The 13,863-nt window shown below is 39.2% G+C and overlaps 1 long non-coding RNA gene across 1 annotated transcript; it reads left to right on the top strand.

Moving 5' to 3' along the window:
* Positions 1–385: 385 nt before the first annotated feature.
* LOC149269482 (uncharacterized) lies at positions 386–11,021 on the top strand. The gene is made up of 2 exons (XR_016270084.1): positions 386–7,168; positions 10,633–11,021. It is a non-coding gene; the product is annotated as an uncharacterized LOC149269482 (long non-coding RNA).
* Positions 11,022–13,863: the final 2,842 nt, after the last annotated feature.

Genomic DNA, 13,863 nt, shown 5'->3' with positions numbered 1-13,863 from the left:
TCTCCAATGAACAGCCATTTATCTGCAATTATTTGCTTTAAGCATTAAAACACAAAAGCTCCGCGCCTGCACTGCTCCGGAATGCGAATTGCGAGCTGCGAATTGCTTCAGGCTCCTGCGAAAATACTTCAGCTCTAATGAACAATAATAATCTGTCCTTTGTGTCCGTCGGGAGCAGCCTCGGATCTGCTGAAAGTGTGTTTCTCATTACTGTTAGGCGAGATCTGCGCTGCACATTCATAGCAATGTTAATCAAGTTTGAGGCTCGCTTTAACGGCTTAAATTGAAGTACACTTCATTAACATATTTTTAAGAGGCATTTCACTGTTAACATACTATAAGTACATATATATATTTATATGTGTAGTGTATATATTATTATTATTCTCTGTAGGGATGAACAATAATTTGCCGTATATGGTGTTTCTTTATCCTGAATGATCTCTAAGTATTGAAGCTATACTTCTTTTGTGTTTTGGTATACATAGACTTATTTAACTACAGCACTGTGTTTTTACCATTGACAATGGGAAAACAAGATATAATAGTGGTGTGTGTACGCATAGTAAGTATACATATTCTTGATCATGGCGACGAGAAGTTGATCTCAGAACGTATAAGCACTCGCAGATCGAGTATGTTACAAACATCTTTAAAGCCCATTATTTAACACCACAGCTGATAAGATGAAACATCCATACATACTGTGGATTTCCAGTAATAGTATCGATGTGAGAGATGTGTTTTTGTGTACGTCTTATAATGATATATGTATACTTATATCGAAATGGTGTATTTATATCAGTTAGAATCTCAGAGAATGTAATCTATGGTTACCACAATGCATATTTTTCAACCTCTCACTAACTATAATTGCCTTTCCCAGATACCACTAACCAACCACAGAGCCAGATGTCCCTCGAGTTTTTGCAAAAATGAGTAGTGGGTGGGTGCAGGGAGTGGAGGTGGGTAGTTATGACAATATATCTCCTAATGCTGCTGCAGTTGGTGTTGCCATGGCGAGCTCTGCGGTTTTTTGCGCAGCTTCCACTCTTCTTCCCAAAGTGTAAATTAAATAAATTTAAATAAAAATTAATGTTCTGTCTGTTCTCATTGCTGTTGCAGCATTCATTAGTCTGTGTGAATTTACATTAATAAGGAGATATATAATGAAAGACCGACTAGTTGTATAAGTAGCTGTGCTGTACCTCATGGGCTCATGTTTCGTTTGCTATGCACATATATGTAAAATCAGCCTAAAAATATGGAAATATGATATGATATAGTATCATCTGATAGGATAGTCCCCATCAGATCCTTCTTGTTGTACTAGAGCTTAGCTACTTCAATCTTAAACTATGCTATGCAATATAAGTTATCGAGTGAAAGACAGACTTCGGCAGACAGCAATTAGTTCGAAACTAGTTTCCTGAATGTGGCGCTTATATTTTTTATAGCCTTTTGAAATGGGTTATTGAAAATTATTTAGAATTTGTCCAATGTTAATAAAAAACCTCTGAAAGCTTTCATAGTATTTTTGGCCCCTTCTGTCTGTACAATATAGCCTTTCGTAACCACCTTCAGTTCACTTCAGCTTAAAGGAGTACAAAGTAAACAATTAACTTGCGATTACTCTGATTGCCATATAGTCTGCTGGTGCTTCTGCGGGTGTTGTCCTTGCTTTGGTTATAGGCCTCATTGTAGTTGCTGGTTTCGCTGTCAGCCACAGAGTTTCCTAATGCCATTAGGCGTAAGTGGCATTTCCTTTTGATTTCGGTGGCGTTTATTAAGCAGAGATTCGCATTTCAAGGTGGGCGGCTGGCTAAGCGCCCTTCCACCCGGAGAGCGCGTCGACTCGGTGTGCTCTAGTCCACGGCTCTTTGCACGGCATGATATCCTGTGCCTGGGAGACTGCTTGACGACGCTAAGATGGGTCAATGTGGGTCTGCATCGGCCGTTGCCTGGCCTTACCTGGGTAGGCCGAGATACTCATGTAATATTCAGCACGACAACATCGAGTGACATCTTCCAGGTCCTTTGCCGGAGTGCAGGCGTGCCTGTTGTGGTATGCATTTGGTTGATGTATGATCTCGGCCGACCTTTCTTAGGTGTACTGCGCGGCAATCGCTTGGGGGTGGGCGCGCCTGCTCGTGACATGGGCAAATTAAAGTCCTCTCGCTGCGCTCCAGCCCGCCTGTAATGCACGAGGCTACTCAATCATTTATTTCGCTGTTGATTATTTATTTAGCTAATGGAAATATTCGATGCCCCGCCATCCGAGCTGCTCCGAACTATTATGCCTGTTTGCCTACGTGAGCTCCGAGATTTGATTCGCTCCTCTCACACGCTACTTTTGTCACGATTTCGTATAGCTTAGCTGCCCCAACTGTGACCTGCTCACAGCCCCTAGCGTCATGCTCTTCTTGTGATACGTGTATTTGGCTAACGAATTATTTATTTCTCTTTTGAGTTGTCTAAAGATGTTTATTCGTATTCTCTAATTGATTTCTAGTCTCGACCCTCTAACATGTTTTGATTAGTCGGAATATATGATTTTTACACAATATACAATATACGATTTACACAATACAGAAAGAAAGAAAAACTAAATAAAAAGGATTAAAGAAACGAAAAAATGATGTCTGTAGCTATAGTGTTTATCGCGAAACTCGATTAAAAAAAATCAAAGTTAAGGATAGAGAAAATGCAATTAATAAATGATTGAAGTGGAATCTATTCAATTATTATATTTGTATCTATTCTTGGCATTCCTTAGAACAATTTCATTTATTATAGATGACAGTCAGATATACCTAAATTAGCCACTAGCTAAAAATTAATTGATGCAAAATTGAGAAGCAGGATAGCTTCAATTAAAGCAGAGAGCAATATACAGAAAAGAGTTGGCTTTTGCTTAGCAGACAGAGGCCTCTCAGTGAAGAGCTTGGTGTGACACCGCAACAGACAAGACAGCTCCTAAGGGCAACTGGAAATTTACAGGAATAATGTCAGCAGTAGCTGCAGCTCTTGCAGACATAAGACCCTTTCGGGTAGTCGGCAAATTAAATTGATTTAACATCTAGCAATTTAGCACCGAAGCTCAATAGGCTCTTAAAGCTAATCGGCTCGGACAGAGGCGTTGACAATAGCCGGCTGATCTATTATTAATGCGCACTCTTGGTGCAATGAATAATAATGCGATACATTGCTAGTCGAGTCCCAGCGCTCTTATGCTAAGTCAGCTTATTGAGCTGCAATCGAGGTTATTGCAAAGACTTCAGAATTGAATAAAAATTCGAAAAAAGCAACACTGAATATGGCAGCAAAGGTTAAGGCCGCCGTCTAGTCTGGCGCCCGGATCCGGTGACGCTGGCGAGGCGCAGCTCAAGGCACAAGTTTTCTGCAGTTCGCTTGGCCAAGCCATTGAGTGGCCTGTCAGCTTCACAGTCGCCGTGCCCATCCCCCTCATCGGCTGCTGCAGCCTGTTGTGGTTTGCAGTTAGCGTTAAAAATTGACTTGATAAAAAGTTTAGTTTCGCCGACTTCATTCGCCGGGCACAGACGCCGAGCACAGACGCACGAGTATGGCTGGGCAGCTGGGCTTGGGGTTGTCATATGTCAGACGCTTTTTGTGTCTCGTCTCAGCCGCACGATTTATGAATTATAATAAACTTATTGGCTTATGCTAAAGGTCGTTTGCAACTGGAGCCGCAGTGAAGCCAATGCAAAAGCAGCAGCAGTGGGTGGACCTAAGTCCCAAATGAACTCAACCCTATCTATATGGCGTTTCCGTTTACTAGCTGAAATAAAATAAATTATTTATTATTCATCCCTAGGAAAATGGTGCTCGCCTTCCAAAAATACTGAATCAAATCCAACTCCCATGTGGCCAATACTTTTCACTGTGTTAATTTCTTTCTCTGCTTAATCCAATTTTTTATATATTGGTAGAAACAATCAAAATCATATGTCAATAGAATTTTATTCAAATCTAAAATGTTATAGGAAATTAAAAAATTTTTTTTTTTTTTTTTTTTTTTTTGTAGGGTTAAAATACCGTCTTTTTTTTTAAATAGAAACATTTTTCTTATCACTTATAGATATATTATATGTAGTCAATATTATTCTGTAGTTTCATCATTAATTGATAAATTGCTGATATACATATATATTCTAGTACATTCTAAGTATACTTCCGTGAATTCATGCTTAAGAATTGGCTTTAGGAATCGCGTTATTTAATTAAATTATTTTAAATTTTATGATTTTATTCGTTTTCTGTGCAATGTTTTATTTAAATTATTCAAACCGAAACTGAAGTTGCCTGCGTGGAAGGTTTACAAATCTAAATCACATTAATAAATTCCAGGCGGGTGCAATTTCCTTAGAGCCATAGTCTTTAAAAAGTTCCGATTTCCAACAAATCAAAATATGAAATAACTAATTTAAGTAATATGGAAATTTACTTTCTATTATATCATAATATTTTAATTTTAATTAATTAAATTAATTTTATTTATATTTATTTATTTATTTTACTTTTTTTCGTATGACAGCTCATGAAATAATAAATCTTCAGGCACGCTCTCCCATAAAATAAACTGTGAGTAGAGTATTGGTCAGTGGGTGTCGGTCTCTTGCAATGTTTTAGCGACTTGCTTACATTTCTAAGTTTACCCTTCCATCACATCTAAGAAACGACTGACAATTCGGGCTGCCTGCAACTGCCGCCTGCTGTCAGAGTTGCTTTTGTTTTTAGGCATTCCTCGTGCAGTTGCAACTTTGCTTCACCTGCGTAACATTTTATTTTTCAACTTGCAACTTTGGAGAGGGTGTGTGTGTGTCTGCCTGTGTGTGTAAGTGTGCGTGTGCGTGCTTTTGAAATAGTTATGTACTTATAGTTGAACCCTTTAACGTGCTTTCTTATGCTCGAGAGTAAAAGAGTTTTTGCAACTTTTTGCCTGCACTGTTTTTGACTGCACTCGCCTGGCATGTAGCCCCTCCTCCTCCTACTCCTCCGTCCATCCAACAGGCCTACGAATTGCCCCTAACCCTCCCGACTGCCATGGCCTGTCTCTACAGCTCTCTCACTTTAGTTTTGCATTAGTTCGCTGCTGCTCTGCTTGTGCCTGCTGCTATCTGCTTGTGAAGCCCGTAATTTATTTCTTGTTTTGATTGAAATATTGCTTTACAAGCAAAAAGGCACGCACACACACACACAGTCACAGACAGAGCGAAGGGTTGGGGCCATGCCATGGCGGGACGACAGGGCTTAGCAAATACGCAGGCTCTTGGCTCTAGGCTCTAGGCTGGAACTTTGGCCGCCCGGCTGCTGCCTTCAGTTGGAGTGACGGCCTGTCTGCAATACGCACACCCTTCAGTGTGCAGCGGTGCACTGAGAGAAACCGGCGGTGGTAGGGTTAAGCGAAATGAAGAATGGCGAACACATTGAACTGAACTACATTATGCGTTAATTTATAGCTATAGAATGAATTCTACAGAATTTGCCCCAAATTGCCGACGAGCTACTCGCTCTGGCTCTACCCGGCGCTGACTGAATTTTCTCTGAGTGGACCAAACCAAAAAGTTATTCATTTTAAAGGCACAAGCACTTGACGCAAGTGCTCTGTCCCTGTCTGGCTGCTGCTTGTGTTTTCCCCTGTTTGGTAAGCAGGCATATTTCAATCAAAATTACATATGGAATGTGTAGCCAACAAGCTGAAATTGAAAACAGGATCAGCTTCAACATCAACATCAACATCAACATAGACATCAATATTGGCCTCAAGTTTTTGCACTTGATTTGGCTATGCCAAGAACTCACTGCAATTAACTGGCGAAAAAGGTGATTACTATTCAATTATAGCACTTGAATAGAACTATTCCAAATTAGTTGGCTTTGACTACATCAGCTATTACAAAATACAAAATTGTCCTGAGTTTCCCTTTGCATATGACAAAATGAATTCCAAGTGATTGTTAATAAAAGACCTCTTATGTTAAACGACTTTGAACGGCGTTTGTGAGCTCGCCGGCAGTAGTTGAATTGAATTGGCAACATTAGCAACGAAAAGGATGCCTGTTGTCGCCGCTCCTCATCCGCTGTAAGGCGCAGTTTCATCGTCATTATGCTGCTCAATAGCTCAGGGACGGCTGCTGCTATTGCGTCTCTCCTCTGCCATTATACGTTATAAATTGCATTATAATTCAAATTTTGCAATAAATCTCAATTTCAGCACAAAGGGGAGCGGCGCACGGCGCAAGCGACAAGGGGCCCGGGCCGATGCAGGGGTAGATACTGACTGGGGCTATAGCTTTATACCATTGGACGCACCTTGAAAAGAAATGCCCGGCAAATCAATCGATTACGCGACTTAACTTTCCAATAGCTCAGCGACAAGCAGACAGACAAACAGACATGCAGACAGACATGCAGACAGGCAGGTGGGCAACTGGTGAAAGTTCGGACTAACGACTGAGGGCTAAGGGCGGGAAGCAGCCAGTCCGATAGGGAGGGCTATCCCATTATGTTTATGGTAATAATGGGGCTCGGCCTGAGATTGACTGTCGGCTAGTTGTCTGGCAAGTTCAGCTGTCTGCCTCCTCTATAGAATACCTTATAAAAGAGTCAGTGCTAGCGTTGTCAGCGACTCTTTTGTGCTCGCTGCGGTTGTTGTTGCTTTTTTAAGCGTTTACAATTGAATATGGCATTAGATGGCATTGAATGCTAATGAAGATTGGCTAATAAGCCCAACTAAGGATTTGTTAAGCAAGCAAGAAGCAAAAACTACTCGTAAATTCCAATCTATTTAAAGGACCACTGAAAAGACGCAAAGTAGAGAAATGAAATCTGTACAAAGGAAACAGAAACCGCACTCAATCAAATCAAAGAGAATATCAAGTTTTTCTAATAACTTTGATGTGTTTTCCATAAAGCTTTCAACTAGCAATGAGAACAAAGCTAGTGCCTCCCCATGGCTGTCATTGTTATGTACGAAGCATAAGGAAACATAGTGAGGGTCAACCACTCACAGAAGAGCAACTCACGAAAATTCGGGCTTCAATTTCAATGGGTCGACAATCAACTTTATAATATAATCAGGTTACTTGGAATACACACGTGGGATGATAATAGTCCCGTAATGCCCTCATGCATAGGAAATAAGTTCGTAAGTGTCAGTGGGCGCTACGCATGTATTGTATGTATGTATGCATAGGTATGTAGACGAATGTTTCGACAATTTTTCAATATTTTCGGAAAGGATTAACATAATTTAGCCATTTTCATAACCTCAACCGTCCTTAACCCTTGCAATGTAATGGGCATTTGGCAATTTAATTTCTTGCACGCACAATCGACGATCTAAGCCATAATGCCACGCCCACACACACACACTTACGCACAAGAATGTTCTTCTTCTTCTTCTAGTTACTCCAGCAGGGCAATATTGCCAGTCATAAATCCTGCTTAAATTGTGCATGCAAAGGATTTTTGTTCCAGAACGCTGCCCCCCAACGCAATCCAGCCCATCAGTCCTGCCTCTGCCTCCCAGTCCCCACACACTCCATGGCTTTGGCTGGCAGTGCTCAACTCTCTCTATCTCTCTCTCTCTCAGTGTCACCTCTCTCGTTTCCTCGAGCTAACCAAGTCCCACACATCTCTTCTGTCTCTCTCACTCTCGCTCATTCTTACTCGCTTTGTTCGTGCATATGTTAATAACCGAGAGCGTTGGCATCGGTGCGTGTTTATGCACGCATACCATCTCACTCACTCTGAGTGCGACTGTCTCTTCTCCTGCTCCCGCTCCTGCCCTTCCCATTCATCCTTCGCACAGTGCGCTGCGTTCGAATGCGCTGCTTTTTATTTGATATTATTACGATAATTTATTTGGGCAATAAATTTTGCAAGAAAAATGCATTAAATTTTTTCCCCGTTTCCCCGTGCCAAATTTCAATCTCTTCTTTTTTTGTATATGTCACTTACGCCACTTTCTCCGTGTCCGTTTGTGCTTAATGCCACCGCTCGCGAGCCACACACAATCTGTATTCATATTGGAAGTTATGTCAGGCTATACATTGAGCATTAAGTTGACAACACTTAAAGTAGTCAGCGAATCAATTTTATATGAGTTTGTGTGTCAGAACTCTACATATTTTGTAAAAATCACCTTAAACGATTAATTATTGATAAACGAATTTAATTGAGTAACTTTTAGAGCAATAGAAACATCTATACTTGGCTGGCGTTTGAATGAGTATCATAGAGTCTGCTACTCCCAACTGCTATTACATTTCCACGAATCAACAAATCTTTAATTTTCTTTGAAAAATTTAAGAGAATTACTCAAAAATCTATATAATTTTATTTACTAATCATTTAAAGCTAACTCTTATAAACAGATACAGATATGCATCCATTTATAAAATTGTAAATGATTGTGTAAGATACTATACTTATATAACCATATAATTATATGATTCTATAATTTTGCATATATGAATTATATAATGTATTGTTATGATTAAATAAATAAATTATATATAGTTCATGAAATAATGTCGCAGAAAACATAAATAGAGCTTTTTTAGAATGCTCGACTCATAGATACCATGTGCTCAAATTTGTATACGTCAGTTATTTAGCACATAATCAATTCTCTCATATTGACCGATTTTTAATTACAGAACTACCATTATATTAAACAGGGTATAAAAATGTACAGGAAAACAGTAGAGCAAAAAAAAAAAAAAAAAAACAAAATAAATAAATAAAATAAAAATATTATAAACTGCATGCAAAGTAAAGTAAATAGCTTGTAAAAAACATAAATCAAATTGTTAAATGGTTTGTGCATTCGACATTGTCCTTTATTATTTGTTTATACGTGTTTTTTAGACACTTTCATTGTGCACCAAAAATTTATCACTTTCTATAACACTCGAGGCACTTTTTTGCTGACACACTCGATTTCTCTATTCCTTTGTTTCACTTTGCATTGTTGACACGTTCAAATTAAACGTTCGCAAACAACGGTCCTAAGTTGAAATATTGTTAATAAATCACTTCACGCTCTCATAAGCCAATAAAAGATAATTTTCAAAATAACTTTCCATATGCTGTTGGTTTGCTGTTGCTGTTTATTGTTAGACTTGCAGCTTGTGTCTTTGAGGATTTAATTATTTAATATTTTACAATACTTAGAATTCGCTTGACTTGGCATGATTTTTAGATTGAATACATATATTTCATATTTGATTGATAGAATGGAATTTAGAAAATGTTCACAGTTGTTGTTCGTCGAATACATTTGGTCTTTTGTCTGTTTTCCTTCTGGATGCTTTCGCCTCACAATTGGCCTCAGTTTTGGACGGTTTCAATCGGAACAAAACTCCCAAGCACACCAAAACACGTCTAAAACTAAGATCCATTGTGGGCATTTTGTGGGAAGAAAACGATTTCACTTATTCGAGGCAACCCACTCACGAAATGAAGGAATTATCTTTAGTGATATATAATGACGACACTATCTGACCGATTGAAGTATGCTGCTTACCTATCCGTAGTTGCTCGACTTGTAATATTTTGGTAATGCTCGAAGATTCACTCACCTGCAAAAAAATGAATAAATTCAGTTATTAGTTATATCTTTATTGGGTGAAAATCTGTGAAAAGGCTTTACATTGTTGTCTTTGCTCAGGGCTCATGGCTAATTCATTTGTCATGTGTATCGAAGGCATTAAGGCTAAATTCATTTTTAGCCGGATTGTCTGCACTTAAAAAGCCACAAAACACTTGAAGCTATCCGGCTAAACGGATAGAATTAATTCACGAATTGAATTATACAAGAGCAATGTGGAATACGCACGGAAAAGCCAGAATAAAACCGCAGTAGAGGGCACTTCTTAGATAAGTTGACCGTGTTTAATAGGACGCAGGGTTGGGCCAACCGAACCACTCCGCAGAGACACACGTACGGCATGTAAACAAGTCTGACTGTGCGAGTGTGTATGTGTGTGTGTGCATGCGTGTATGTATTGTGGGAGTGAGAGGGCAAGAGTAGAGGAATACAGTCCGTTTTCTGATTGAGATGTGGCACAGTCCACTTGGCTGGTCATATTTTCATAAAATACACTGGCTAACAAAATTCTTTGGCTTAAGGGGTTTTATGAAAAGGAGAGGAAAAGAGCTTAACTCATTAGTATATTTGATTATGAGCATCCCATATTGGCTTAGCTTTGTATTCCAGACTTCAACTTGAATTTTTAAGTGATAAGATACTTAATATTGAATATTCTTAAATATACGATGAATATTTACCATCGATTAAACTTCTTATACTGCTTAAGCTATTCACTATCAGCGCACTCAGGCCCACTATCGATAGTCTCATAGCCTCGTATATATATTGCTAATTAACAATAGTAAAAGGTTAGTGCCATAGTGATATTCCCTCTTATCGCTCATTGGCCTATTAGCAGCCGTATTCAAAGATAGCATTATTGAATCCGCTGCTTCCTGTTACAAGTTGAAAGTGTGCAGGCATTCCGAAGGGCTGTTGAATAGTGTAATCATTCGATGTGTCGGGTGGAGGCACGCACAACTTCTAATTAAACAAACATTTTGTAATTTCAGTTTAACGGCAAAACGACGACACGTGGTACCCTCTCAGGGGCGGAGGCCTGGCACAAACCACTTAAGTGCCAAAGCAATTTAAAGCGAGGCCAGGACGCAAAAACGATGTTTGGTTGAGCAGTAAGCGAGAGCCGCACAGAGAATGGGTTCATGGATGGCTGAATGGACGGGAGGATGGGTGGTTTGGTTGTTGGGTTGTTGGGTGGTTGGGTAGTGTCTGCAAGAGAGTGAGCAAGGAAAAGAAAACCAAGCAACCAACAACAGCGAAGCCATCCATCTACCTCATGTGTGTGTATTGATAAGTTTACATACATATTTGTGTAAATATGTGCCCAACATATTTTGCAAAAATAAACATAGCCCCAAGCCCTATAAGCAACCTCCCCCTAGTTCCCGGTTAAATGTGCTGGCTTTTTATATATTTTCGGTGGAAGCTAGGTCAAATATTTCGGTACACGTGGTGGTGGAAGACTTCGTTTATGTAGTTTAAATTTATTTGTTTATTTATTAACTGCATTTTGTTTATTTCTTTGCTTTGGCCCCGAGCTGTGTGCTCGTTATTGGGGCGACTGCTTTAATTTGATGCCGCAGATAAGTTTGTGCTGCGATAAGCATTCGGCTTTCTGCCACGAGTCCTTAATTGGGCCTGTAACATAAGCAGCGCTGTGCACAATGGCGATACTGAATTAATTAATGGTCAGTTCTTTATCAGACAATTAGCACTTTATATCTTGGAGGCGAAATTCCAGTGAGCGAATCCAAAATTATTTATTAAGCCATTCATGTACAGTGCAAAAGTTTTCGCTCCCATGAACTTGTTTCCATTTCTTGAAAACTTAGCTCATAATTTGCTGTTATTTAAAACCATTCATTTCCGCTCATTTTACTACCCGAACTCAGCCCCTTACGCTTGCTCCTCCAGCGATTCGCTGAGGGTGTCTATTTTTTGACGCGCTTGCTCTCGCCACTATCGAACCGAGTCTTGGGTCCTGTGAAATCCATTAAAAGTTTTACACGAAAATAGTTGCACACTAAAAAGCTATAACTGTTAAATTATAGTATCTACAAAAAGTTTACCAACTGCAACTGCAGCGATGGAGGGAGACAGAGTGGTGGAAAGAGGCAGAGAGAGAAAGCGGGGAAGTGGGCAACAGTAAATAGCAACTACACTAAATTATAAAATGGAAGCGGGTCCAAGACTCTTGCGCTGCCTTATTAATAATTTTTAATTTCCTTGATGATACTTTCTGCCATCTCTTTCTTCCCTTCTCTCTCTCTCTCTCTCTCTCTCTCTCTCTCTCTCTCTCTCTCTCTCTCTCTATTGCATCTCGTCAGTCGTCATGCAACTAGACATGGCAAAGTTTTTGACAACTTTAAGACGACTTTTACGCGCATTTTACTAATTTCTATACTGTTTTCTGCTCTAGCAAAATAGCAACAAGAGTAACAGCCACAACGGAAGTCGTGATTCCTATTTTATGGGAATTAAATTCTTAAAAAATCATTAGATAGCATATTCGTTTATTCATGCGTCTATAGACATATGAAATAATATTAAGTTGTGTTTTTAACTGGAAGTTGTGGCAGTCAATTTGAGATATTAACTGGTTTTTATACCCTGAACCCATTTTCAATGGGAAATCAGGGTATAATGGTTTTGTTGAAATGTATGTAACAGGGAGAAGGAGGCGTGGCAGACCCCACAAAGTATATATATTCTTGATCAGGGTGACGAGCTGAGTTGATTTGGCCCTGTCCGTCTGTCTGTCCGTCTGTCCGTCTGTCCGTCTGTCCGTCTGTCCGTATGTATGAACGCGTCGATTTCAGAAGATATAAGAGCTAGAGACTTCAAATTTTTTTTAAAATGTCCGTAATTACAGCGCGCATATCAAGTTTATCATTAAAATTCGATAACTCATCCCGATCTTTTTTTATCGATAAAAAACCTTATCGAAAACCAGTTATAAAATTATATCTTCTACACCTTTATTGCTAGAGTCTCCAAATTTTTAATGTATGCTTATATGCAATTTATACAATTTCGGTTTTTGTTAAAATTTAACCCCCACCCCTAAATTCACCCCCTCACCCTCACTTTTGTAAAAAGCGTATTTCAAATACTAGAGACTTGTGCTTTGGCAATTACATGCATATCCATATTATAATCATAATCTGAAAGTTTCATGAAGATCGTACGTCCATAAAAAAAGTTATTAAACAATTAAGTTCTCATAGTAAGCGCACACTGCAGCCCATGCGTGTTTATGCGTGGGTGCTTGTGTGTGTATGTGTTTGTGTATGTGTGTGTGTATGTGTTTGTGTATGTGTGTGTGTATGTGTATGTGTGTGTATGCGTTTGTGTATGTATGCGTGTGTGTGTGTGTGTATGTGTGTCTGTATGCGTGTGTGTATATGTATGCCTGTGTGTGTGTGCGTGTTTCTTGTGTAAGCTGAAAGACGCGAAAAATTATTGAAATATCTATTGCTCCAAGGGTTCAGGGGATCTCGTAGTCGAGCAGTCTCGACTAGAGCTTTCTTACTTGTTATTTTACACAATTTGGACATCTCATCCAATTTTCTATATGTATTTTAATTGAAATCAACTTCAGTGCTTTATTTTTGTAGCATACGCTTAGTGTTTCAAAAGTACCAATAAATAAGTTTTAATAGAATGAACTATGAATTGATTGTCCACAGCTGCTGTTATTATTAACTAGATTGGTTAGCTTTCTCCACTGCAGTGCACTGATCCAAATCGGGGAATCGCAACTAATCCCTATAAATATTTCCTGTAAATATTTCCTCTAGGTCTTTTCTCTAAGTGTTTCATCTATATATGTCTTCCAAGTATTTCTTCAAGGTATTTCTTTTAAGAATTTCGTCTAAGTAATTACACCAAATACTTCTTCTAAGTACTAACTTTAAGCCTTTAATGATTAGCACACGCTTCACTTCACTTTACTTCACTGCATTGCACAAGTGACCCCAAAAGGCTTGGGCGACTGAAGAAATGCTGCAGCTGCTGCCCTTTATATAGTTCGACTTTCACTCAAAGCCTAAGCTCAACTGTTGAGCCCGGTGCCAGGTAGGGATCGCTACAGTCGGGCTTTAAGTGACCAATGGCCGTTTCAGGCATACTTGCTTCGTTTTAGTCAAATATAAAGCCAAATGAATACTGCCACATGTATATAGACTATTTAAATGATATTTAGTAGTTCTTGTGTCTTGCTT

This window comes from Drosophila arizonae, chromosome 4, assembly GCF_054131065.1.
Source record: "Drosophila arizonae isolate 15081-1271.41 chromosome 4, UAZ_ARI_1.0, whole genome shotgun sequence".
Classification (NCBI taxonomy): Eukaryota; Metazoa; Arthropoda; class Insecta; order Diptera; family Drosophilidae; genus Drosophila; species Drosophila arizonae.
The sequence above is the reverse complement of the archived record's forward strand: the minus strand, read 5'-3'. Positions and strand labels throughout refer to the sequence as shown.